At 49.3% G+C, this 22,557-nt stretch overlaps 14 non-coding genes across 14 annotated transcripts; all 14 read right to left on the bottom strand.

The window, feature by feature from the left end:
* Positions 1-589: 589 nt before the first annotated feature.
* Trnat-agu (transfer RNA threonine (anticodon AGU)) lies at positions 590-662 on the bottom strand. The gene has a single exon. It is a non-coding gene; the product is annotated as a tRNA-Thr (tRNA).
* A 1,379-nt stretch (positions 663-2,041) lies between these two features.
* Trnat-agu (transfer RNA threonine (anticodon AGU)) lies at positions 2,042-2,114 on the bottom strand. Its single transcript has one exon. It is a non-coding gene; the product is annotated as a tRNA-Thr (tRNA).
* Positions 2,115-3,482: 1,368 nt separating this feature from the next.
* Positions 3,483-3,555, bottom strand: Trnat-agu (transfer RNA threonine (anticodon AGU)). The gene has a single exon. It is a non-coding gene; the product is annotated as a tRNA-Thr (tRNA).
* Positions 3,556-4,934: 1,379 nt separating this feature from the next.
* Positions 4,935-5,007, bottom strand: Trnat-agu (transfer RNA threonine (anticodon AGU)). The gene has a single exon. It is a non-coding gene; the product is annotated as a tRNA-Thr (tRNA).
* Positions 5,008-6,386: 1,379 nt separating this feature from the next.
* On the bottom strand, positions 6,387-6,459 carry Trnat-agu (transfer RNA threonine (anticodon AGU)). Its single transcript has one exon. It is a non-coding gene; the product is annotated as a tRNA-Thr (tRNA).
* A 1,368-nt stretch (positions 6,460-7,827) lies between these two features.
* Trnat-agu (transfer RNA threonine (anticodon AGU)) lies at positions 7,828-7,900 on the bottom strand. Its single transcript has one exon. It is a non-coding gene; the product is annotated as a tRNA-Thr (tRNA).
* Positions 7,901-9,279: 1,379 nt separating this feature from the next.
* Positions 9,280-9,352, bottom strand: Trnat-agu (transfer RNA threonine (anticodon AGU)). Its single transcript has one exon. It is a non-coding gene; the product is annotated as a tRNA-Thr (tRNA).
* A 1,379-nt stretch (positions 9,353-10,731) lies between these two features.
* Trnat-agu (transfer RNA threonine (anticodon AGU)) lies at positions 10,732-10,804 on the bottom strand. Its single transcript has one exon. It is a non-coding gene; the product is annotated as a tRNA-Thr (tRNA).
* A 1,378-nt stretch (positions 10,805-12,182) lies between these two features.
* Positions 12,183-12,255, bottom strand: Trnat-agu (transfer RNA threonine (anticodon AGU)). The gene has a single exon. It is a non-coding gene; the product is annotated as a tRNA-Thr (tRNA).
* A 1,379-nt stretch (positions 12,256-13,634) lies between these two features.
* Trnat-agu (transfer RNA threonine (anticodon AGU)) lies at positions 13,635-13,707 on the bottom strand. Its single transcript has one exon. It is a non-coding gene; the product is annotated as a tRNA-Thr (tRNA).
* A 2,819-nt stretch (positions 13,708-16,526) lies between these two features.
* Positions 16,527-16,599, bottom strand: Trnat-agu (transfer RNA threonine (anticodon AGU)). The gene has a single exon. It is a non-coding gene; the product is annotated as a tRNA-Thr (tRNA).
* A 1,389-nt stretch (positions 16,600-17,988) lies between these two features.
* Trnat-agu (transfer RNA threonine (anticodon AGU)) lies at positions 17,989-18,061 on the bottom strand. Its single transcript has one exon. It is a non-coding gene; the product is annotated as a tRNA-Thr (tRNA).
* A 2,844-nt stretch (positions 18,062-20,905) lies between these two features.
* Positions 20,906-20,978, bottom strand: Trnat-agu (transfer RNA threonine (anticodon AGU)). Its single transcript has one exon. It is a non-coding gene; the product is annotated as a tRNA-Thr (tRNA).
* Positions 20,979-22,356: 1,378 nt separating this feature from the next.
* On the bottom strand, positions 22,357-22,429 carry Trnat-agu (transfer RNA threonine (anticodon AGU)). The gene has a single exon. It is a non-coding gene; the product is annotated as a tRNA-Thr (tRNA).
* Positions 22,430-22,557: the final 128 nt, after the last annotated feature.

Genomic DNA, 22,557 nt, shown 5'->3' with positions numbered 1-22,557 from the left:
TTATTTATGCCAACTCAGTGCCTCGCTCTTTACTACTGTGTACCAATCTTGTCGTCCAACTGCAAAACACTGGGCCACAACAAGTTTCCGCGTCTCCATTGCACTGCGCATACTACGAAACGCTCCCCAAACTTGGCACTCACCCTCGCAGCCGACTTTTCCGACTTTCCACGACGCTCACGCAACGCTCACGCTAGTGACAGCATTATTTATAGTTCGACGTCGCGCCAAAGCGAATGAGCACAATTCGCCTACGGCTTAGGCCGCCCTCCTAGTGTGGCTGCTCGGTGTCTGCAGGCAGCGAGGGTCTGCAAGCTTCCTGTGTTCGCACCTATGTCACCTGTGCTTGCTTGTCAGAGACAGACTATCGCAAAACATACAACTCACTCCATGAATTGATTGCTACGGCATCTGTTATCAGCAGTCACAACTAACAACACCAGGAGCAGCTGACTGCACGCAAAGAATAGGAATGTGCAGTGGGATTTACGTGAACTCGGCGCAAGCTTGTATCTTCCTAGACACATCTGCTGGCTGTGAAGTATTCCACTTGCATATCAAGGTGCGCATGTAGGTGTGTTAAAAATCCTGCAGGCACTGGGTATTGATCCCAGTACCTCTCGCATACTAAGCGAGCGCTCTACCATCTGAGCTACGCCCGCCCCCCCGAAGACTAATGGTGCTACATACAGCCATATAGACGACACAGACCCTTGCACTCCCATTATTCAGCAGACAAACACTACTCTCTATGTATCCGTTAGGGTGTCTTTCAGGTTTCGTGCATTCTGCATCGAATCGTAGTTGCCAAAATGAAAGTGGCACGTATAACGTCGAAAATAGAATTCGGACACCGCTCTGAGTAAGACCAACGTGTTGTCCACCCTCTAGACTTCAATGAGGTTAAGCCGCGATACCTAAGACAGATCTGCACTCGATGACACCTCGATAACAGCCGGTCCCCACACTTACATCTTGCTCTCCTTACGTCAGTATACATCATATCAGTCTGTGACGCTGGCTTTGCAACATCTTGCGTGCCTTTAGGTTCGCCGCGACCAACACTTACCATGCACTGACCACAAAAAATGGAGGCGCCGCGGCTTGAACCCTGGACCTTTCACATGCCAAGCGAACGCTCTACCAACTGAGCTACGCCCCATGCACGAGCAAACTGCGCTATTCCCCATTGTTTGCGACTCAGATGCGCACGGACACGATGGTTGGTTGGTTTGTAGCGGTGAAGGGAGCAGAGTACAAAGGCGCGGACCCGTTCATATACACAAAAGTTCCAAGTAGTTTCGATGCTCTGGTATTACAAATGCAAATTCCGTCTGTTTTTAACGTCTTAAATTGAAAGAGCCGTCACAAATTGCTCCGTTTTCACTCATTGTAGACAATTATACAGCACCTGAGGTAACAAACACATCTCGAGAACCATTGTGCACTACATTATTTATGCCAACTCAGTGCCTCGCTCTTTACTACTGTGTACCAATCTTGTCGTCCAACTGCAAAACACTGGGCCACAACAAGTTTCCGCGTCTCCATTGCACTGCGCATACTAAGAAACGCTCCCCAAACTTGGCACTCACCCTCGCAGCCGACTTTTCCGACTTTCCACGACGCTCACGCAACGCTCACGCTAGTGACAGCATTATTTATAGTTCGACGTCGCGCCAAAGCGAATAAGCACAATTCGCCTACGGCTTAGGCCGCCCTCCTAGTGTGGCTGCTCGGTGTCTGCAGGCAGCGAGGGTCTGCAAGCTTCCTGTGTTCGCACCTATGTCACCTGTGCTTGCTTGTCAGAGACAGACTATCGCAAAACATACAACTCACTCCATGAATTGATTGCTACGGCATCTGTTATCAGCAGTCACAACTAACAACACCAGGAGCAGCTGACTGCACGCAAAGAATAGGAATGTGCAGTGGGATTTACGTGAACTCGGCGCAAGCTTGTATCTTCCTAGACACATCTGCTGGCTGTGAAGTATTCCACTTGCATATCAAGGTGCGCATGTAGGTGTGTTAAAAATCCTGCAGGCACTGGGTATTGATCCCAGTACCTCTCGCATACTAAGCAAGCGCTCTACCATCTGAGCTACGCCCGCCCCCCCGAAGACTAATGGTGCTACATACAGCCATATAGACGACACAGACCCTTGCACTCCCATTATTCAGCAGACAAACACTACTCTCTATGTATCCGTTAGGGTGTCTTTCAGGTTTCGTGCATTCTGTATCGAATCGTAGTTGCCAAAATGAAAGTGGCACGTATAACGTCGAAAATAGAATTCGGACACCGCTCTGAGTAAGACCAACGTGTTGTCCACCCTCTAGACTTCAATGAGGTTAAGCCGCGATACCTAAGACAGATCTGCACTCGATGACACCTCGATAACAGCCGGTCCCCACACTTACATCTTGCTCTCCTTACGTCAGTATACATCATATCAGTCTGTGACGCTGGCTTTGCAACATCTTGCGTGCCTTTAGGTTCGCCGCGACCAACACTTACCATGCACTGACCACAAAAAATGGAGGCGCCGCGGCTTGAACCCTGGACCTTTCACATGCCAAGCGAACGCTCTACCAACTGAGCTACGCCCCATGCACGAGCAAACTGCGCTATTCTCCATTGTTTGCGACTCAGATGCGCACGGACACGATGGTTGGTTGGTTTGTAGCGGTGAAGGGAGCAGAGTACAAAGGCGCGGACCCGTTCATATACACAAAAATTCCAAGTAGTTTCGATGCTCTGGTATTACAAATGCAAATTCCGTCTGTTTTTAACGTCTTAAATTGAAAGAGCCGTCACAAATTGCTCCGTTTTCACTCATTGTAGACAATTATACAGCACCTGAGGTAACAAACACATCTCGAGAACCATTGTGCACTACATTATTTATGCCAACTCAGTGCCTCGCTCTTTACTACTGTGTACCAATCTTGTCGTCCAACTGCAAAACACTGGGCCACAACAAGTTTCCGCGTCTCCATTGCACTGCGCATACTACGAAACGCTCCCCAAACTTGGCACTCACCCTCGCAGCCGACTTTTCCGACTTTCCACGACGCTCACGCTAGTGACAGCATTATTTATAGTTCGACGTCGCGCCAAAGCGAATGAGCACAATTCGCCTACGGCTTAGGCCGCCCTCCTAGTGTGGCTGCTCGGTGTCTGCAGGCAGCGAGGGTCTGCAAGCTTCCTGTGTTCGCACCTATGTCACCTGTGCTTGCTTGTCAGAGACAGACTATCGCAAAACATACAACTCACTCCATGAATTGATTGCTACGGCATCTGTTATCAGCAGTCACAACTAACAACACCAGGAGCAGCTGACTGCACGCAAAGAATAGGAATGTGCAGTGGGATTTACGTGAACTCGGCGCAAGCTTGTATCTTCCTAGACACATCTGCTGGCTGTGAAGTATTCCACTTGCATATCAAGGTGCGCATGTAGGTGTGTTAAAAATCCTGCAGGCACTGGGTATTGATCCCAGTACCTCTCGCATACTAAGCGAGCGCTCTACCATCTGAGCTACGCCCGCCCCCCCGAAGACTAATGGTGCTACATACAGCCATATAGACGACACAGACCCTTGCACTCCCATTATTCAGCAGACAAACACTACTCTCTATGTATCCGTTAGGGTGTCTTTCAGGTTTCGTGCATTCTGCATCGAATCGTAGTTGCCAAAATGAAAGTGGCACGTATAACGTCGAAAATAGAATTCGGACACCGCTCTGAGTAAGACCAACGTGTTGTCCACCCTCTAGACTTCAATGAGGTTAAGCCGCGATACCTAAGACAGATCTGCACTCGATGACACCTCGATAACAGCCGGTCCCCACACTTACATCTTGCTCTCCTTACGTCAGTATACATCATATCAGTCTGTGACGCTGGCTTTGCAACATCTTGCGTGCCTTTAGGTTCGCCGCGACCAACACTTACCATGCACTGACCACAAAAAATGGAGGCGCCGCGGCTTGAACCCTGGACCTTTCACATGCCAAGCGAACGCTCTACCAACTGAGCTACGCCCCATGCACGAGCAAACTGCGCTATTCCCCATTGTTTGCGACTCAGATGCGCACGGACACGATGGTTGGTTGGTTTGTAGCGGTGAAGGGAGCAGAGTACAAAGGCGCGGACCCGTTCATATACACAAAAATTCCAAGTAGTTTCGATGCTCTGGTATTACAAATGCAAATTCCGTCTGTTTTTAACGTCTTAAATTGAAAGAGCCGTCACAAATTGCTCCGTTTTCACTCATTGTAGACAATTATACAGCACCTGAGGTAACAAACACATCTCGAGAACCATTGTGCACTACATTATTTATGCCAACTCAGTGCCTCGCTCTTTACTACTGTGTACCAATCTTGTCGTCCAACTGCAAAACACTGGGCCACAACAAGTTTCCGCGTCTCCATTGCACTGCGCATACTACGAAACGCTCCCCAAACTTGGCACTCACCCTCGCAGCCGACTTTTCCGACTTTCCACGACGCTCACGCAACGCTCACGCTAGTGACAGCATTATTTATAGTTCGACGTCGCGCCAAAGCGAATAAGCACAATTCGCCTACGGCTTAGGCCGCCCTCCTAGTGTGGCTGCTCGGTGTCTGCAGGCAGCGAGGGTCTGCAAGCTTCCTGTGTTCGCACCTATGTCACCTGTGCTTGCTTGTCAGAGACAGACTATCGCAAAACATACAACTCACTCCATGAATTGATTGCTACGGCATCTGTTATCAGCAGTCACAACTAACAACACCAGGAGCAGCTGACTGCACGCAAAGAATAGGAATGTGCAGTGGGATTTACGTGAACTCGGCGCAAGCTTGTATCTTCCTAGACACATCTGCTGGCTGTGAAGTATTCCACTTGCATATCAAGGTGCGCATGTAGGTGTGTTAAAAATCCTGCAGGCACTGGGTATTGATCCCAGTACCTCTCGCATACTAAGCAAGCGCTCTACCATCTGAGCTACGCCCGCCCCCCCGAAGACTAATGGTGCTACATACAGCCATATAGACGACACAGACCCTTGCACTCCCATTATTCAGCAGACAAACACTACTCTCTATGTATCCGTTAGGGTGTCTTTCAGGTTTCGTGCATTCTGTATCGAATCGTAGTTGCCAAAATGAAAGTGGCACGTATAACGTCGAAAATAGAATTCGGACACCGCTCTGAGTAAGACCAACGTGTTGTCCACCCTCTAGACTTCAATGAGGTTAAGCCGCGATACCTAAGACAGATCTGCACTCGATGACACCTCGATAACAGCCGGTCCCCACACTTACATCTTGCTCTCCTTACGTCAGTATACATCATATCAGTCTGTGACGCTGGCTTTGCAACATCTTGCGTGCCTTTAGGTTCGCCGCGACCAACACTTACCATGCACTGACCACAAAAAATGGAGGCGCCGCGGCTTGAACCCTGGACCTTTCACATGCCAAGCGAACGCTCTACCAACTGAGCTACGCCCCATGCACGAGCAAACTGCGCTATTCCCCATTGTTTGCGACTCAGATGCGCACGGACACGATGGTTGGTTGGTTTGTAGCGGTGAAGGGAGCAGAGTACAAAGGCGCGGACCCGTTCATATACACAAAAATTCCAAGTAGTTTCGATGCTCTGGTATTACAAATGCAAATTCCGTCTGTTTTTAACGTCTTAAATTGAAAGAGCCGTCACAAATTGCTCCGTTTTCACTCATTGTAGACAATTATACAGCACCTGAGGTAACAAACACATCTCGAGAACCATTGTGCACTACATTATTTATGCCAACTCAGTGCCTCGCTCTTTACTACTGTGTACCAATCTTGTCGTCCAACTGCAAAACACTGGGCCACAACAAGTTTCCGCGTCTCCATTGCACTGCGCATACTACGAAACGCTCCCCAAACTTGGCACTCACCCTCGCAGCCGATTTTTCCGACTTTCCACGACGCTCACGCAACGCTCACGCTAGTGACAGCATTATTTATAGTTCGACGTCGCGCCAAAGCGAATGAGCACAATTCGCCTACGGCTTAGGCCGCCCTCCTAGTGTGGCTGCTCGGTGTCTGCAGGCAGCGAGGGTCTGCAAGCTTCCTGTGTTCGCACCTATGTCACCTGTGCTTGCTTGTCAGAGACAGACTATCGCAAAACATACAACTCACTCCATGAATTGATTGCTACGGCATCTGTTATCAGCAGTCACAACTAACAACACCAGGAGCAGCTGACTGCACGCAAAGAATAGGAATGTGCAGTGGGATTTACGTGAACTCGGCGCAAGCTTGTATCTTCCTAGACACATCTGCTGGCTGTGAAGTATTCCACTTGCATATCAAGGTGCGCATGTAGGTGTGTTAAAAATCCTGCAGGCACTGGGTATTGATCCCAGTACCTCTCGCATACTAAGCGAGCGCTCTACCATCTGAGCTACGCCCGCCCCCCCGAAGACTAATGGTGCTACATACAGCCATATAGACGACACAGACCCTTGCACTCCCATTATTCAGCAGACAAACACTACTCTCTATGTATCCGTTAGGGTGTCTTTCAGGTTTCGTGCATTCTGCATCGAATCGTAGTTGCCAAAATGAAAGTGGCACGTATAACGTCGAAAATAGAATTCGGACACCGCTCTGAGTAAGACCAACGTGTTGTCCACCCTCTAGACTTCAATGAGGTTAAGCCGCGATACCTAAGACAGATCTGCACTCGATGACACCTCGATAACAGCCGGTCCCCACACTTACATCTTGCTCTCCTTACGTCAGTATACATCATATCAGTCTGTGACGCTGGCTTTGCAACATCTTGCGTGCCTTTAGGTTCGCCGCGACCAACACTTACCATGCACTGACCACAAAAAATGGAGGCGCCGCGGCTTGAACCCTGGACCTTTCACATGCCAAGCGAACGCTCTACCAACTGAGCTACGCCCCATGCACGAGCAAACTGCGCTATTCCCCATTGTTTGCGACTCAGATGCGCACGGACACGATGGTTGGTTGGTTTGTAGCGGTGAAGGGAGCAGAGTACAAAGGCGCGGACCCGTTCATATACACAAAAGTTCCAAGTAGTTTCGATGCTCTGGTATTACAAATGCAAATTCCGTCTGTTTTTAACGTCTTAAATTGAAAGAGCCGTCACAAATTGCTCCGTTTTCACTCATTGTAGACAATTATACAGCACCTGAGGTAACAAACACATCTCGAGAACCATTGTGCACTACATTATTTATGCCAACTCAGTGCCTCGCTCTTTACTACTGTGTACCAATCTTGTCGTCCAACTGCAAAACACTGGGCCACAACAAGTTTCCGCGTCTCCATTGCACTGCGCATACTACGAAACGCTCCCCAAACTTGGCACTCACCCTCGCAGCCGACTTTTCCGACTTTCCACGACGCTCACGCTAGTGACAGCATTATTTATAGTTCGACGTCGCGCCAAAGCGAATGAGCACAATTCGCCTACGGCTTAGGCCGCCCTCCTAGTGTGGCTGCTCGGTGTCTGCAGGCAGCGAGGGTCTGCAAGCTTCCTGTGTTCGCACCTATGTCACCTGTGCTTGCTTGTCAGAGACAGACTATCGCAAAACATACAACTCACTCCATGAATTGATTGCTACGGCATCTGTTATCAGCAGTCACAACTAACAACACCAGGAGCAGCTGACTGCACGCAAAGAATAGGAATGTGCAGTGGGATTTACGTGAACTCGGCGCAAGCTTGTATCTTCCTAGACACATCTGCTGGCTGTGAAGTATTCCACTTGCATATCAAGGTGCGCATGTAGGTGTGTTAAAAATCCTGCAGGCACTGGGTATTGATCCCAGTACCTCTCGCATACTAAGCGAGCGCTCTACCATCTGAGCTACGCCCGCCCCCCCGAAGACTAATGGTGCTACATACAGCCATATAGACGACACAGACCCTTGCACTCCCATTATTCAGCAGACAAACACTACTCTCTATGTATCCGTTAGGGTGTCTTTCAGGTTTCGTGCATTCTGTATCGAATCGTAGTTGCCAAAATGAAAGTGGCATGTATAACGTCGAAAATAGAATTCGGACACCGCTCTGAGTAAGACCAACGTGTTGTCCACCCTCTAGACTTCAATGAGGTTAAGCCGCGATACCTAAGACAGATCTGCACTCGATGACACCTCGATAACAGCCGGTCCCCACACTTACATCTTGCTCTCCTTACGTCAGTATACATCATATCAGTCTGTGACGCTGGCTTTGCAACATCTTGCGTGCCTTTAGGTTCGCCGCGACCAACACTTACCATGCACTGACCACAAAAAATGGAGGCGCCGCGGCTTGAACCCTGGACCTTTCACATGCCAAGCGAACGCTCTACCAACTGAGCTACGCCCCATGCACGAGCAAACTGCGCTATTCCCCATTGTTTGCGACTCAGATGCGCACGGACACGATGGTTGGTTGGTTTGTAGCGGTGAAGGGAGCAGAGTACAAAGGCGCGGACCCGTTCATATACACAAAAATTCCAAGTAGTTTCGATGCTCTGGTATTACAAATGCAAATTCCGTCTGTTTTTAACGTCTTAAATTGAAAGAGCCGTCACAAATTGCTCCGTTTTCACTCATTGTAGACAATTATACAGCACCTGAGGTAACAAACACATCTCGAGAACCATTGTGCACTACATTATTTATGCCAACTCAGTGCCTCGCTCTTTACTACTGTGTACCAATCTTGTCGTCCAACTGCAAAACACTGGGCCACAACAAGTTTCCGCGTCTCCATTGCACTGCGCATACTACGAAACGCTCCCCAAACTTGGCACTCACCCTCGCAGCCGACTTTTCCGACTTTCCACGACGCTCACGCAACGCTCACGCTAGTGACAGCATTATTTATAGTTCGACGTCGCGCCAAAGCGAATAAGCACAATTCGCCTACGGCTTAGGCCGCCCTCCTAGTGTGGCTGCTCGGTGTCTGCAGGCAGCGAGGGTCTGCAAGCTTCCTGTGTTCGCACCTATGTCACCTGTGCTTGCTTGTCAGAGACAGACTATCGCAAAACATACAACTCACTCCATGAATTGATTGCTACGGCATCTGTTATCAGCAGTCACAACTAACAACACCAGGAGCAGCTGACTGCACGCAAAGAATAGGAATGTGCAGTGGGATTTACGTGAACTCGGCGCAAGCTTGTATCTTCCTAGACACATCTGCTGGCTGTGAAGTATTCCACTTGCATATCAAGGTGCGCATGTAGGTGTGTTAAAAATCCTGCAGGCACTGGGTATTGATCCCAGTACCTCTCGCATACTAAGCAAGCGCTCTACCATCTGAGCTACGCCCGCCCCCCCGAAGACTAATGGTGCTACATACAGCCATATAGACGACACAGACCCTTGCACTCCCATTATTCAGCAGACAAACACTACTCTCTATGTATCCGTTAGGGTGTCTTTCAGGTTTCGTGCATTCTGTATCGAATCGTAGTTGCCAAAATGAAAGTGGCACGTATAACGTCGAAAATAGAATTCGGACACCGCTCTGAGTAAGACCAACGTGTTGTCCACCCTCTAGACTTCAATGAGGTTAAGCCGCGATACCTAAGACAGATCTGCACTCGATGACACCTCGATAACAGCCGGTCCCCACACTTACATCTTGCTCTCCTTACGTCAGTATACATCATATCAGTCTGTGACGCTGGCTTTGCAACATCTTGCGTGCCTTTAGGTTCGCCGCGACCAACACTTACCATGCACTGACCACAAAAAATGGAGGCGCCGCGGCTTGAACCCTGGACCTTTCACATGCCAAGCGAACGCTCTACCAACTGAGCTACGCCCCATGCACGAGCAAACTGCGCTATTCCCCATTGTTTGCGACTCAGATGCGCACGGACACGATGGTTGGTTGGTTTGTAGCGGTGAAGGGAGCAGAGTACAAAGGCGCGGACCCGTTCATATACACAAAAATTCCAAGTAGTTTCGATGCTCTGGTATTACAAATGCAAATTCCGTCTGTTTTTAACGTCTTAAATTGAAAGAGCCGTCACAAATTGCTCCGTTTTCACTCATTGTAGACAATTATACAGCACCTGAGGTAACAAACACATCTCGAGAACCATTGTGCACTACATTATTTATGCCAACTCAGTGCCTCGCTCTTTACTACTGTGTACCAATCTTGTCGTCCAACTGCAAAACACTGGGCCACAACAAGTTTCCGCGTCTCCATTGCACTGCGCATACTACGAAACGCTCCCCAAACTTGGCACTCACCCTCGCAGCCGACTTTTCCGACTTTCCACGACGCTCACGCAACGCTCACGCTAGTGACAGCATTATTTATAGTTCGACGTCGCGCCAAAGCGAATGAGCACAATTCGCCTACGGCTTAGGCCGCCCTCCTAGTGTGGCTGCTCGGTGTCTGCAGGCAGCGAGGGTCTGCAAGCTTCCTGTGTTCGCACCTATGTCACCTGTGCTTGCTTGTCAGAGACAGACTATCGCAAAACATACAACTCACTCCATGAATTGATTGCTACGGCATCTGTTATCAGCAGTCACAACTAACAACACCAGGAGCAGCTGACTGCACGCAAAGAATAGGAATGTGCAGTGGGATTTACGTGAACTCGGCGCAAGCTTGTATCTTCCTAGACACATCTGCTGGCTGTGAAGTATTCCACTTGCATATCAAGGTGCGCATGTAGGTGTGTTAAAAATCCTGCAGGCACTGGGTATTGATCCCAGTACCTCTCGCATACTAAGCGAGCGCTCTACCATCTGAGCTACGCCCGCCCCCCCGAAGACTAATGGTGCTACATACAGCCATATAGACGACACAGACCCTTGCACTCCCATTATTCAGCAGACAAACACTACTCTCTATGTATCCGTTAGGGTGTCTTTCAGGTTTCGTGCATTCTGCATCGAATCGTAGTTGCCAAAATGAAAGTGGCACGTATAACTTCGAAAATAGAATTCGGACACCGCTCTGAGTAAGACCAACGTGTTGTCCACCCTCTAGACTTCAATGAGGTTAAGCCGCGATACCTAAGACAGATCTGCACTCGATGACACCTCGATAACAGCCGGTCCCCACACTTACATCTTGCTCTCCTTACGTCAGTATACATCATATCAGTCTGTGACGCTGGCTTTGCAACATCTTGCGTGCCTTTAGGTTCGCCGCGACCAACACTTACCATGCACTGACCACAAAAAATGGAGGCGCCGCGGCTTGAACCCTGGACCTTTCACATGCCAAGCGAACGCTCTACCAACTGAGCTACGCCCCATGCACGAGCAAACTGCGCTATTCCCCATTGTTTGCGACTCAGATGCGCACGGACACGATGGTTGGTTGGTTTGTAGCGGTGAAGGGAGCAGAGTACAAAGGCGCGGACCCGTTCATATACACAAAAGTTCCAAGTAGTTTCGATGCTCTGGTATTACAAATGCAAATTCCGTCTGTTTTTAACGTCTTAAATTGAAAGAGCCGTCACAAATTGCTCCGTTTTCACTCATTGTAGACAATTATACAGCACCTGAGGTAACAAACACATCTCGAGAACCATTGTGCACTACATTATTTATGCCAACTCAGTGCCTCGCTCTTTACTACTGTGTACCAATCTTGTCGTCCAACTGCAAAACACTGGGCCACAACAAGTTTCCGCGTCTCCATTGCACTGCGCATACTACGAAACGCTCCCCAAACTTGGCACTCACCCTCGCAGCCGACTTTTCCGACTTTCCACGACGCTCACGCAACGCTCACGCTAGTGACAGCATTATTTATAGTTCGACGTCGCGCCAAAGCGAATGAGCACAATTCGCCTACGGCTTAGGCCGCCCTCCTAGTGTGGCTGCTCGGTGTCTGCAGGCAGCGAGGTCTGCAAGCTTCCTGTGTTCGCACCTATGTCACCTGTGCTTGCTTGTCAGAGACAGACTATCGCAAAACATACAACTCACTCCATGAATTGATTGCTACGGCATCTGTTATCAGCAGTCACAACTAACAACACCAGGAGCAGCTGACTGCACGCAAAGAATAGGAATGTGCAGTGGGATTTACGTGAACTCGGCGCAAGCTTGTATCTTCCTAGACACATCTGCTGGCTGTGAAGTATTCCACTTGCATATCAAGGTGCGCATGTAGGTGTGTTAAAAATCCTGCAGGCACTGGGTATTGATCCCAGTACCTCTCGCATACTAAGCAAGCGCTCTACCATCTGAGCTACGCCCGCCCCCCCGAAGACTAATGGTGCTACATACAGCCATATAGACGACACAGACCCTTGCACTCCCATTATTCAGCAGACAAACACTACTCTCTATGTATCCGTTAGGGTGTCTTTCAGGTTTCGTGCATTCTGTATCGAATCGTAGTTGCCAAAATGAAAGTGGCACGTATAACGTCGAAAATAGAATTCGGACACCGCTCTGAGTAAGACCAACGTGTTGTCCACCCTCTAGACTTCAATGAGGTTAAGCCGCGATACCTAAGACAGATCTGCACTCGATGACACCACGATAACAGCCGGTCCCCACACTTACATCTTGCTCTCCTTACGTCAGTATACATCATATCAGTCTGTGACGCTGGCTTTGCAACATCTTGCGTGCCTTTAGGTTCGCCGCGACCAACACTTACCATGCACTGACCACAAAAAATGGAGGCGCCGCGGCTTGAACCCTGGACCTTTCACATGCCAAGCGAACGCTCTACCAACTGAGCTACGCCCCATGCACGAGCAAACTGCGCTATTCCCCATTGTTTGCGAATCAGATGCGCACGGACACGATGGTTGGTTGGTTTGTAGCGGTGAAGGGAGCAGAGTACAAAGGCGCGGACCCGTTCATATACACAAAAATTCCAAGTAGTTTCGATGCTCTGGTATTACAAATGCAAATTCCGTCTGTTTTTAACGTCTTAAATTGAAAGAGCCGTCACAAATTGCTCCGTTTTCACTCATTGTAGACAATTATACAGCACCTGAGGTAACAAACACATCTCGAGAACCATTGTGCACTACATTATTTATGCCAACTCAGTGCCTCGCTCTTTACTACTGTGTACCAATCTTGTCGTCCAACTGCAAAACACTGGGCCACAACAAGTTTCCGCGTCTCCATTGCACTGCGCATACTACGAAACGCTCCCCAAACTTGGCACTCACCCTCGCAGCCGACTTTTCCGACTTTCCACGACGCTCACGCAACGCTCACGCTAGTGACAGCATTATTTATAGTTCGACGTCGCGCCAAAGCGAATGAGCACAATTCGCCTACGGCTTTGGCCGCCCTCCTAGTGTGGCTGCTCGGTGTCTGCAGGCAGCGAGGGTCTGCAAGCTTCCTGTGTTCGCACCTATGTCACCTGTGCTTGCTTGTCAGAGACAGACTATCGCAAAACATACAACTCACTCCATGAATTGATTGCTACGGCATCTGTTATCAGCAGTCACAACTAACAACACCAGGAGCAGCTGACTGCACGCAAAGAATAGGAATGTGCAGTGGGATTTACGTGAACTCGGCGCAAGCTTGTATCTTCCTAGACACATCTGCTGGCTGTGAAGTATTCCACTTGCATATCAAGGTGCGCATGTAGGTGTGTTAAAAATCCTGCAGGCACTGGGTATTGATCCCAGTACCTCTCGCATACTAAGCGAGCGCTCTACCATCTGAGCTACGCCCGCCTCCCCGAAGACTAATGGTGCTACATACAGCCATATAGACGACACAGACCCTTGCACTCCCATTATTCAGCAGACAAACACTACTCTGTATGTATCCGTTAGGGTGTCTTTCAGGTTTCGTGCATTCTGTATCGAATCGTAGTTGCCAAAATGAAAGTGGCACGTATAACGTCGAAAATAGAATTCGGACACCGCTCTGAGTAAGACCAACGTGTTGTCCACCCTCTAGACTTCAATGAGGTTAAGCCGCGATACCTAAGACAGATCTGCACTCGATGACACCTCGATAACAGCCGGTCCCCACACTTACATCTTGCTCTCCTTACGTCAGTATACATCATATCAGTCTGTGACGCTGGCTTTGCAACATCTTGCGTGCCTTTAGGTTCGCCGCGACCAACACTTACCATGCACTGACCACAAAAAATGGAGGCGCCGCGGCTTGAACCCTGGACCTTTCACATGCCAAGCGAACGCTCTACCAACTGAGCTACGCCCCATGCACGAGCAAACTGCGCTATTCCCCATTGTTTGCGACTCAGATGCGCACGGACACGATGGTTGGTTGGTTTGTAGCGGTGAAGGGAGCAGAGTACAAAGGCGCGGACCCGTTCATATACACAAAAGTTCCAAGTAGTTTCGATGCTCTGGTATTACAAATGCAAATTCCGTCTGTTTTTAACGTCTTAAATTGAAAGAGCCGTCACAAATTGCTCCGTTTTCACTCATTGTAGACAATTATACAGCACCTGAGGTAACAAACACATCTCGAGAACCATTGTGCACTACATTATTTATGCCAACTCAGTGCCTCGCTCTTTACTACTGTGTACCAATCTTGTCGTCCAACTGCAAAACACTGGGCCACAACAAGTTTCCGCGTCTCCATTGCACTGCGCATACTACGAAACGCTCCCCAAACTTGGCACTCACCCTCGCAGCCGACTTTTCCGACTTTCCACGACGCTCACGCTAGTGACAGCATTATTTATAGTTCGACGTCGCGCCAAAGCGAATGAGCACAATTCGCCTACGGCTTAGGCCGCCCTCCTAGTGTGGCTGCTCGGTGTCTGCAGGCAGCGAGGGTCTGCAAGCTTCCTGTGTTCGCACCTATGTCACCTGTGCTTGCTTGTCAGAGACAGACTATCGCAAAACATACAACTCACTCCATGAATTGATTGCTACGGCATCTGTTATCAGCAGTCACAACTAACAACACCAGGAGCAGCTGACTGCACGCAAAGAATAGGAATGTGCAGTGGGATTTACGTGAACTCGGCGCAAGCTTGTATCTTCCTAGACACATCTGCTGGCTGTGAAGTATTCCACTTGCATATCAAGGTGCGCATGTAGGTGTGTTAAAAATCCTGCAGGCACTGGGTATTGATCCCAGTACCTCTCGCATACTAAGCGAGCACTCTACCATCTGAGCTACGAGCGCCCCCCCTCCCCCCCCAGAAGAATAGTGGTGCTACATACAGCCATATAGACGACACAGACCCTTGCACTCCCATTATTCAGCAGACAAACACTACTCTCTATGTATCCGTTAGGGTGTCTTTCAGGTTTCGTGCATTCTGTATCGAATCGTAGTTGCCAAAATGAAAGTGGCACGTATAACGTCGAAAATAGAATTCGGACACCGCTCTGAGTAAGACCAACGTGTTGTCCACCCTCTAGACTTCAATGAGGTTAAGCCGCGATACCTAAGACAGATCTGCACTCGATGACACCTCGATAACAACCGGTCCCCACACTTACATCTTGCTCTCCTTACGTCAGTATACATCATATCAGTCTGTGACGCTGGCTTTGCAACATCTTGCGTGCCTTTAGGTTCGCCGCGACCAACACTTACCATGCACTGACCACAGAAAATGGAGGCGCCGCGGCTTGAACCCTGGACCTTTCACATGCCAAGCGAACGCTCTACCAACTGAGCTACGCCCCATGCACGAGCAAACTGCGCTATTCCCCATTGTTTGCGACTCAGATGCGCACGGACACGATGGTTGGTTGGTTTGTAGCGGTGAAGGGAGCAGAGTACAAAGGCGCGGACCCGTTCATATACACAAAAGTTCCAAGTAGTTTCGATGCTCTGGTATTACAAATGCAAATTCCGTCTGTTTTTAACGTCTTAAATTGAAAGAGCCGTCACAAATTGCTCCGTTTTCACTCATTGTAGACAATTATACAGCACCTGAGGTAACAAACACATCTCGAGAACCATTGTGCACTACATTATTTATGCCAACTCAGTGCCTCGCTCTTTACTACTGTGTACCAATCTTGTCGTCCAACTGCAAAACACTGGGCCACAACAAGTTTCCGCGTCTCCATTGCACTGCGCATACTACGAAACGCTCCCCAAACTTGGCACTCACCCTCGCAGCCGACTTTTCCGACTTTCCACGACGCTCACGCTAGTGACAGCATTATTTATAGTTCGACGTCGCGCCAAAGCGAATGAGCACAATTCGCCTACGGCTTAGGCCGCCCTCCTAGTGTGGCTGCTCGGTGTCTGCAGGCAGCGAGGGTCTGCAAGCTTCCTGTGTTCGCACCTATGTCACCTGTGCTTGCTTGTCAGAGACAGACTATCGCAAAACATACAACTCACTCCATGAATTGATTGCTACGGCATCTGTTATCAGCAGTCACAACTAACAACACCAGGAGCAGCTGACTGCACGCAAAGAATAGGAATGTGCAGTGGGATTTACGTGAACTCGGCGCAAGCTTGTATCTTCCTAGACACATCTGCTGGCTGTGAAGTATTCCACTTGCATATCAAGGTGCGCATGTAGGTGTGTTAAAAATCCTGCAGGCACTGGGTATTGATCCCAGTACCTCTCGCATACTAAGCGAGCGCTCTACCATCTGAGCTACGCCCGCCCCCCCCCCCCCCCCCCGAAGACTAATGGTGCTACATACAGCCATATAGACGACACAGACCCTTGCACTCCCATTATTCAGCAGACAAACACTACTCTCTATGTATCCGTTAGGGTGTCTTTCAGGTTTCGTGCATTCTGTATCGAATCGTAGTTGCCAAAATGAAAGTGGCATGTATAACGTCGAAAATAGAATTCGGACACCGCTCTGAGTAAGACCAACGTGTTGTCCACCCTCTAGACTTCAATGAGGTTAAGCCGCGATACCTAAGACAGATCTGCACTCGATGACACCTCGATAACAGCCGGTCCCCACACTTACATCTTGCTCTCCTTACGTCAGTATACATCATATCAGTCTGTGACGCTGGCTTTGCAACATCTTGCGTGCCTTTAGGTTCGCCGCGACCAACACTTACCATGCACTGACCACAAAAAATGGAGGCGCCGCGGCTTGAACCCTGGACCTTTCACATGCCAAGCGAACGCTCTACCAACTGAGCTACGCCCCATGCACGAGCAAACTGCGCTATTCCCCATTGTTTGCGACTCAGATGCGCACGGACACGATGGTTGGTTGGTTTGTAGCGGTGAAGGGAGCAGAGTACAAAGGCGCGGACCCGTTCATATACACAAAAGTTCCAAGTAGTTTCGATGCTCTGGTATTACAAATGCAAATTCCGTCTGTTTTTAACGTCTTAAATTGAAAGAGCCGTCACAAATTGCTCCGTTTTCACTCATTGTAGACAATTATACAGCACCTGAGGTAACAAACACATCTCGAGAACCATTGTGCACTACATTATTTATGCCAACTCAGTGCCTCGCTCTTTACTACTGTGTACCAATCTTGTCGTCCAACTGCAAAACACTGGGCCACAACAAGTTTCCGCGTCTCCATTGCACTGCGCATACTACGAAACGCTCCCCAAACTTGGCACTCACCCTCGCAGCCGACTTTTCCGACTTTCCACGACGCTCACGCAACGCTCACGCTAGTGACAGCATTATTTATAGTTCGACGTCGCGCCAAAGCGAATGAGCACAATTCGCCTACGGCTTAGGCCGCCCTCCTAGTGTGGCTGCTCGGTGTCTGCAGGCAGCGAGGTCTGCAAGCTTCCTGTGTTCGCACCTATGTCACCTGTGCTTGCTTGTCAGAGACAGACTATCGCAAAACATACAACTCACTCCATGAATTGATTGCTACGGCATCTGTTATCAGCAGTCACAACTAACAACACCAGGAGCAGCTGACTGCACGCAAAGAATAGGAATGTGCAGTGGGATTTACGTGAACTCGGCGCAAGCTTGTATCTTCCTAGACACATCTGCTGGCTGTGAAGTATTCCACTTGCATATCAAGGTGCGCATGTAGGTGTGTTAAAAATCCTGCAGGCACTGGGTATTGATCCCAGTACCTCTCGCATACTAAGCGAGCGCTCTACCATCTGAGCTACGCCCGCCCCCCCGAAGACTAATGGTGCTACATACAGCCATATAGACGACACAGACCCTTGCACTCCCATTATTCAGCAGACAAACACTACTCTCTATGTATCCGTTAGGGTGTCTTTCAGGTTTCGTGCATTAAGTATCGAATCGTAGTTGCCAAAATGAAAGTGGCACGTATAACGTCGAAAATAGAATTCGGACACCGCTCTGAGTAAGACCAACGTGTTGTCCACCCTCTAGACTTCAATGAGGTTAAGCCGCGATACCTAAGACAGATCTGCACTCGATGACACCTCGATAACAGCCGGTCCCCACACTTACATCTTGCTCTCCTTACGTCAGTATACATCATATCAGTCTGTGACGCTGGCTTTGCAACATCTTGCGTGCCTTTAGGTTCGCCGCGACCAACACTTACCATGCACTGACCACAAAAAATGGAGGCGCCGCGGCTTGAACCCTGGACCTTTCACATGCCAAGCGAACGCTCTACCAACTGAGCTACGCCCCATGCACGAGCAAACTGCGCTATTCCCCATTGTTTGCGACTCAGATGCGCACGGACACGATGGTTGGTTGGTTTGTAGCGGTGAAGGGAGCAGAGTACAAAGGCGCGGACCCGTTCATATACACAAAAGTTCCAAGTAGTTTCGATGCTCTGGTATTACAAATGCAAATTCCGTCTGTTTTTAACGTCTTAAATTGAAAGAGCCGTCACAAATTGCTCCGTTTTCACTCATTGTAGACAATTATACAGCACCTGAGGTAACAAACACATCTCGAGAACCATTGTGCACTACATTATTTATGCCAACTCAGTGCCTCGCTCTTTACTACTGTGTACCAATCTTGTCGTCCAACTGCAAAACACTGGGCCACAACAAGTTTCCGCGTCTCCATTGCACTGCGCATACTACGAAACGCTCCCCAAACTTGGCACTCACCCTCGCAGCCGACTTTTCCGACTTTCCACGACGCTCACGCAACGCTCACGCTAGTGACAGCATTATTTATAGTTCGACGTCGCGCCAAAGCGAATGAGCACAATTCGCCTACGGCTTAGGCCGCCCTCCTAGTGTGGCTGCTCGGTGTCTGCAGGCAGCGAGGGTCTGCAAGCTTCCTGTGTTCGCACCTATGTCACCTGTGCTTGCTTGTCAGAGACAGACTATCGCAAAACATACAACTCACTCCATGAATTGATTGCTACGGCATCTGTTATCAGCAGTCACAACTAACAACACCAGGAGCAGCTGACTGCACGCAAAGAATAGGAATGTGCAGTGGGATTTACGTGAACTCGGCGCAAGCTTGTATCTTCCTAGACACATCTGCTGGCTGTGAAGTATTCCACTTGCATATCAAGGTGCGCATGTAGGTGTGTTAAAAATCCTGCAGGCACTGGGTATTGATCGCAGTACCTCTCGCATACTAAGCGAGCGCTCTACCATCTGAGCTACGCCCGCCCCCCCCCCCCCCCCCCCCGAAGACTAATGGTGCTACATACAGCCATATAGACGACACAGACCCTTGCACTCCCATTATTCAGCAGACAAACACTACTCTCTATGTATCCGTTAGGGTGTCTTTCAGGTTTCGTGCATTCTGTATCGAATCGTAGTTGCCAAAATGAAAGTGGCATGTATAACGTCGAAAATAGAATTCGGACACCGCTTTGAGTAAGACCAACGTGTTGTCCACCCTCTAGACTTCAATGAGGTTAAGCCGCGATACCTAAGACAGATCTGCACTCGATGACACCTCGATAACAGCCGGTCCCCACACTTACATCTTGCTCTCCTTACGTCAGTATACATCATATCAGTCTGTGACGCTGGCTTTGCAACATCTTGCGTGCCTTTAGGTTCGCCGCGACCAACACTTACCATGCACTGACCACAAAAAATGGAGGCGCCGCGGCTTGAACCCTGGACCTTTCACATGCCAAGCGAACGCTCTACCAACTGAGCTACGCCCCATGCACGAGCAAACTGCGCTATTCCCCATTGTTTGCGACTCAGATGCGCACGGACACGATGGTTGGTTGGTTTGTAGCGGTGAAGGGAGCAGAGTACAAAGGCGCGGACCCGTTCATATACACAAAAGTTCCAAGTAGTTTCGATGCTCTGGTATTACAAATGCAAATTCCGTCTGTTTTTAACGTCTTAAATTGAAAGAGCCGTCACAAATTGCTCCGTTTTCACTCATTGTAGACAATTATACAGCACCTGAGGTAACAAACACATCTCGAGAACCATTGTGCACTACATTATTTATGCCAACTCAGTGCCTCGCTCTTTACTACTGTGTACCAATCTTGTCGTCCAACTGCAAAACACTGGGCCACAACAAGTTTCCGCGTCTCCATTGCACGGCGCATACTACGAAACGCTCCCCAAACTTGGCACTCACCCTCGCAGCCGACTTTTCCGACTTTCCACGACGCTCACGCAACGCTCACGCTAGTGACAGCATTATTTATAGTTCGACGTCGCGCCAAAGCGAATGAGCACAATTCGCCTACGGCTTAGGCCGCCCTCCTAGTGTGGCTGCTCGGTGTCTGCAGGCAGCGAGGGTCTGCAAGCTTCCTGTGTTCGCACCTATGTCACCTGTGCTTGCTTGTCAGAGACAGACTATCGCAAAACATACAACTCACTCCATGAATTGATTGCTACGGCATCTGTTATCAGCAGTCACAACTAACAACACCAGGAGCAGCTGACTGCACGCAAAGAATAGGAATGTGCAGTGGGATTTACGTGAACTCGGCGCAAGCTTGTATCTTCCTAGACACATCTGCTGGCTGTGAAGTATTCCACTTGCATATCAAGGTGCGCATGTAGGTGTGTTAAAAATCCTGCAGGCACTGGGTATTGATCCCAGTACCTCTCGCATACTAAGCGAGCGCTCTACCATCTGAGCTACGCCCGCCCCCCCGAAGACTAATGGTGCTACATACAGCCATATAGACGACACAGACCCTTGCTCTCCCATTATTCAGCAGACAAACACTACTCTCTATGTATCCGTTAGGGTGTCTTTCAGGTTTCGTGCATTCTGTATCGAATCGTAGTTGCCAAAATGAAAGTGGCACGTATAACGTCGAAAATAGAATTCGGACACCGCTCTGAGTAAGACCAACGTGTTGTCCACCCTCTAGACTTCAATGAGGTTAAGCCGCGATACCTAAGACAGATCTGCACTCGATGACACCTCGATAACAGCCGGTCCCCACACTTACATCTTGCTCTCCTTACGTCAGTATACATCATATCAGTCTGTGACGCTGGCTTTGCAACATCTTGCGTGCCTTTAGGTTCGCCGCGACCAACACTTACCATGCACTGACCACAAAAAATGGAGGCGCCGCGGCTTGAACCCTGGACCTTTCACATGCCAAGCGAACGCTCTACCAACTGAGCTACGCCCCATGCACGAGCAAACTGCGCTATTCCCCATTGTTTGCGACTCAGATGCGCACGGACACGATGGTTGGTTGGTTTGTAGCGGTGAAGGGAGCAGAGTACAAAGGCGCGGACCCGTTCATATACACAAAAGTTCCAAGTAGTTTCGATGCTCTGGTATTACAAATGCAAATTCCGTCTGTTTATAACGTCTTAAATTGAAAGAGCCGTCACAAATTGCTCCATTTTCACTCATTGTAGACAATTATACAGCACCTGAGGTAACAAACACATCTCGAGAACCATTGTGCACTACATTATTTATGCCAACTCAGTGCCTCGCTCTTTACTACTGTGTACCAATCTTGTCGTCCAACTGCAAAACACTGGGCCACAACAAGTTTCCGCGTCTCCATTGCACTGCGCATACTACGAAACGCTCCCCAAACTTGGCACTCACCCTCGCAGCCGACTTTTCCGACTTTCCACGACGCTCACGCAACGCTCACGCTAGTGACAGCATTATTTATAGTTCGACGTCGCGCCAAAGCGAATGAGCACAATTCGCCTACGGCTTAGGCCGCCCTCCTAGTGTGGCTGCTCGGTGTCTGCAGGCAGCGAGGTCTGCAAGCTTCCTGTGTTCGCACCTATGTCACCTGTGCTTGCTTGTCAGAGACAGACTATCGCAAAACATACAACTCACTCCATGAATTGATTGCTACGGCATCTGTTATCAGCAGTCACAACTAACAACACCAGGAGCAGCTGACTGCACGCAAAGAATAGGAATGTGCAGTGGGATTTACGTGAACTCGGCGCAAGCTTGTATCTTCCTAGACACATCTGCTGGCTGTGAAGTATTCCACTTGCATATCAAGGTGCGCATGTAGGTGTGTTAAAAATCCTGCAGGCACTGGGTATTGATCCCAGTACCTCTCGCATACTAAGCGAGCGCTCTACCATCTGAGCTACGCCCGCCCCCCCGAAGACTAATGGTGCTACATACAGCCATATAGACGACACAGACCCTTGCACTCCCATTATTCAGCAGACAAACACTACTCTCTATGTATCCGTTAGGGTGTCTTTCAGGTTTCGTGCATTAA

This window comes from Schistocerca gregaria, chromosome 9 (genome assembly GCF_023897955.1).
Source record: "Schistocerca gregaria isolate iqSchGreg1 chromosome 9, iqSchGreg1.2, whole genome shotgun sequence".
NCBI lineage: Eukaryota > Metazoa > Arthropoda > Insecta > Orthoptera > Acrididae > Schistocerca > Schistocerca gregaria.
Note: the sequence above shows the minus strand (reverse complement) of the source record. Positions and strands in the feature narration are given on the sequence as shown.